Consider the following 4854-nt stretch of genomic DNA (forward strand, 5'->3'; position numbering starts at 1 on the left):
GGCGGAGAAAGCCGGTCCGGCTCTGCCGCGGGGGGAGTGTGCGTGGCCGAGGGGGAAGGTGGGTGGTGGGGAAAGCGGGGCCGGGCCGGGCCGGGCCGGGGCAGGAGGCTCAGGGCGGTGCTGAGAGCTGTGCTGCAGCGGGGCCGTGTGCAGTTACACCAGCGTGAAGGTGCCTCATCGGGGAAGCTGAGCAGGGGCGGCCCTGGTTACTGCTGGGATGAGAGACTGCCCGGAGACACCCGTTTGCCTCTGCCTTTTTCTGCTTGGGGCTCTTCCCTCTTGACGTGGCTATTGTCGTCCTCCTAAAGCCTCCTCGACACCCCGTGGAAATTGGCCGTGTGGGTGGCAATGGGTGTGGGGACATCTCCCACCTCCTTTTTGTCCTGCTGACAACATCGTGGTTTGCAGCCTCAGTGCCTCTGGTGCTGGCCTGTCAGCAAGGAGAGGCATCTTCCACCTCCTTGGGCTGGGGTGGGCAGAGGTGCGAGAGGGCTTTTCTGTCCTGCCAAGGTGGAGGGTCTCCAGCAGTGTCTTCTGGTCTCTGACAGTCTCCAACAGTGTCTTGTGTCTCCAGTGGCATTGTTCAGTCTCCGATGATCTCCAACAGTGTCCTGTGGTCTCCAGTGGTGTCTCTTGGTCTCCGGCGGTGTCCTGTAGCCTCAAGCGGTCCCTGGCTGTGTCCTGCGGTCTGCAGCGGCTCCACGGGACTCCTCCTGGTGCTCTGGGGCTGCCGACCAGAAGATGGCAGCGGCTCTGCTGGCCTCTTCCCCAGGCCCCAGGGCAGAGGAGATGCCCCGGCAGGAGGGCTGGGGGTGCAGGCTGGGAAGCCGGGCTCACCTGTGGCTCAGCAGCGGCTGATCTTCCCGTCCAGCCTGCCGGATGTCGCTGTGATGCCACCTCTGGCTGGTGGTGGCTGCGGGGGCGGCAGCCGCTTGGTGGGAGCTGCTTTTGGAGAGTCTCTCAGAGCCCTGGCCATCCTGCGGTGCCTGTATCCGGGTATCAGTGAGGAATCAGCACACAGCTTGGTAATCCCTACTGGGGATCAAAACCGAAAAATCCCACTTGTTTGTGCTAGAACTGACAAAAAGTCAATGTGCAAAAAGTTTAGTGAAACAACAGAAGCAAAAGTCACTCATGGCTTGGTGCTACATGGCTGGATGTGCCTGCCCTCTGATGTTGGAGCCTGCAGCAGCAGCTGTAAGGGCCACATGTGTTACTCACAGGGCAAGTAGATCCTCAAGAAAACATAACATTCGTGGAATGATTTACCTATCAAATGCGTAATCGCTGAGCACCAGAACACAACAATTTCTGTTAATTGAAATAACTTGTTTCTTTTGCTACCAAACAGCATAAGAACTGTCTGTGCACCATTTTGACAGCAGCAAAAAAGTGGTGTCCCTTTTTCTTTGCAAAACAATGGATTGAATTTTAAGCTACAGACTAAAGAAAAAGAAATCTGATCTGCTAGCAAAACTCTGCTGTGGGAAAGATGAACATTAAGCAACAGAAACTTGTCATATTTATGAGAAAGGAGATGCATATCACCAGACAAAGAAAGCAGATTTGGAAGGCAGGCTGACCACTGAGCCTCAAAGACAGCCAAACATATCTTGAAATGATGGTCAGAGACCTGTCTGGATAACTATTGCTAGCTGAGTGGAGTAGTTGTTATTACTTACAATTCTCTTCTGACAGACACTTAAATTTCCATTATAATGGAAGAACTCACTGTTCTCATTTTCTGAAAGCCCTCATTTCCGTTTCTAAAAAGAAGAAAAAAGTAAAATAGAATTCAAGCATTTTACTGTAAATTTAAGAAATTCCAACTAGCCCAAACTGAGCAGGGGCACCACGTCTATTTCACACTGCAAACTAAGGAACAGGACTTTGGTAGCTGATCCTATGGATAAGACCAGACTGAATAAAAATCATACCTTGTAAGCTTTTGTCTCCAAGTCTTTAATGTGCTCCTCAGCATCAGGTCTGCTCTGACACTAGGCCACATTTCTTTGCATCACTTCATCATCTGGATGCTTCAGAAGAAATGTGTGAGCTGCCACAATAGCTTTTGGAAGGTTATGAGCCTAAACAGGGACGGGAAGAAGAAGAAAGGGGAAAAAAAAGTTAACTGGGAAAAAAAAATCAAAGTTTCCCAGTTTCTGTCAACAAACTTTCCTGCAGCCTATATATTCCCAAACGTACATCTACCAAAACCACAGTCTCAGCAGATACAATGGTACACTAGAACTGATACAAATCTTTTGTGTTTTATTACTACCCGCATCACTAGGAGCATGCTTCTTTTCATGTTAAAATCTAGTGTTGTTGCAGATAGCACCATAGTGATTTTAAGTTAAAAAGAAGACTTTTTTTCCCTTCCTCTGCTACTGCGTTTCTATTTTTTATAGAGGGAGAGAGAAAGAAAAAGTCTTAAGTATTTGTGAAATGTTAAGAAACTTTTCCTTTTTTAAGGCAAGGTGCAGATCCAACGGTGTCCTTTGGTCTCCGACGTTCCCCAGTGGTGTCCTGTGGTTTCCAGCGGTGTCCTTCAGTTGCGGACGGTCTCCTGCAGTCTCTGGCGGTCTCCAGTGGGCTCCTGTGCGCAAGCATTTATAGTTTTTATTTTCTATATTGACATATTTTTATAAACTCTATAGTCTGTATACACATATATAGTGAGAAGGAGAGAGAAAGAAAAAGTCTTAAGTATCTGTGAAATGTGAAAACCTTTTCCCTTTTTAAGCCAAGATGCAGATCCAACGGTGTCCTTTGGTCTCCGACGTTCTCCAGTGGTGTCTTGTGGTTTCCAGCGGTGTCCTTCGGTCTCCCACGTTCTCCTGCAGTCTCCAGTAGTCTCTGGCGGTCTCCAGTGGGCTCCTGTGCGCAAGCATTTATAGTTTTTATTTTCTATATTGACATATTTTTATAAACTCTATAGTCTGTATACACATATATAGTGAGAAGGAGAGAGAAAGAAAAAGTCTAAAGTATCTGTGAAATGTGAAAACCTTTTCCCTTTTTAAGCCAAGATGCAGATCCAACGGTGTCCTTTGGTCTCCGACGTTCTCCAGTGGTGTCTTGTCGTTTCCAGCGGTGTCCTTCGGCCTCCCACGTTCTCCTGCAGTCTCCAGTAGTCTCTGGTGGTCTCCAGTGGGCTTCTGTGCACATGCATTTATAGTTTTATTTTCTATATTGACATATTTTTATAAACGCTATAGTCTGTATACACATATATAGTGAGAAGGAGAGAGAAAGAAAAAGTCTTAAGTATCTGTGAAATGTGAAAACCTTTTCCCTTTTTAAGCCAAGATGCAGATGACATTGTCCAGTGGTGTCCTGTGGTTTCCAGCGGTGTCCTTTGGTCGCCGACGGTCTCCTGCAGTCTCTGGCGGTCTCCAGTGGGCTCCTGTGCGCAAGCATTTCTGGTTTTTATTTTCTATACTGACATATTTTTATAAACTCTGTAGTCTGTATACGCACATATAGGGACAAGGGGAGAGAAGGAAAAAATCTTAAGTATTTGTGAAATGTGAAACCTTTTCACTTGAAGGCAAGACCCAGCTCCAGCGGCGTCCTTGGGTGTCCTGGGGTCTGTGGCGGTGTCCTGCGGTCTGCAGCGGTGTCCTGCGGTCTGCAGCGGCTCCACGGGACTCCTCCTGGTGCTCTGGGGCTGCCGACCAGAAGATGGCAGCGGCTCTGCTGGCCTCTTCCCCAGGCCCCAGGGCAGAGGAGATGCCCCGGCAGGAGGGCTGGGGGTGCAGGCTGGGAAGCCGGGCTCACCTGTGGCTCAGCAGCGGCTGATGGTCCGGCCCATCCCCCGGAGGTGGCTGTGATGCCACCTCGGGTTAGCGGCGGCTGCTGGGGCGGCGCCGCCTGTTGCGAGGCGGCTGTTTGGGGGGTCCCTGAGAGCCCCCGGCCGTCCTGCGGCGCTTCGGGCGCCACGGTGCTGGAGGCAGCCCGGCCGTGGTGCTCTGGAGCCCCAGCAGCCCTGCCTGAGGTGGATCCACCTCCATGGGCTCCTCCTCCTCCTGCAGGGGATCCACCTCCATGGGCTCCTCTTCTTGTGGAGGGTCAACCTCCATGGGCTCCTCTTGCCCGTGGGAGCTGCTCCTGCTCCCGACAGGCAGCTGCCGTTTTCTGGGCAGCGGAGCCATCTTCAGAGGTTCCCTGAACCTCCTCTTTCTTCTTCCGCTCGATGCGGCGCTGTCTTTGCTGAACTCTTCTCTCCGAGAGCGATCAAACTGTGGCGCAGCTGGCAGAGCTGTGTTCCAACCGCTGTAACGGAAGGCTGGTCATGGCCCCAACGGACGCTGCGGTGGCCGGCATGGCGGCCCACAAGGCCGTGAAGGCCCCATTGCGGGGCCATTTTGCTCTGCAGAGAGAAAGGCCGCCCCTCAGGCACCGCGCCTGCCCTGCAGCTGCCCCTGTGTGCCCGGGGCTCCAGCCCCCTCCTCGTCCCCTCACGGGACAGTGGCCACAGTGTCCCAGGAGGGTTGGGGGGTCTCCGTGACCCTCCAGCCGCTCGGCTCCCTGCCAGTGCCGTCGTCCCCGCAGCCGGCGGGAGCCCAGAGGGGCAGAGGGGAGGAGAGGCCCTGGCGTCCTGGGGTTGCTGCGCAGAGGCCACGGGGTGTCCCGTCCCCATAAATGAGAGGGGAAACGAGCGGCCGAGTCTTGGAAACTTAGCTCAGGTGAAACCACACACGTTCCAAGTTACAAGTTGGCAATTTATTGAATACATGGTCCTGCAACAAGTTGCAGTCCCTTTGAATCAAGCCTTGCATCAATCATTACAAATGCTTATTGTACTTACAATGTTGAAACAAAAAATCTGTTGGACATGGATCAGCCTAT

The sequence above is a fragment of the Caloenas nicobarica genome, chromosome 2, assembly GCF_036013445.1.
Source record: "Caloenas nicobarica isolate bCalNic1 chromosome 2, bCalNic1.hap1, whole genome shotgun sequence".
NCBI classification, from domain to species: domain Eukaryota; kingdom Metazoa; phylum Chordata; class Aves; order Columbiformes; family Columbidae; genus Caloenas; species Caloenas nicobarica.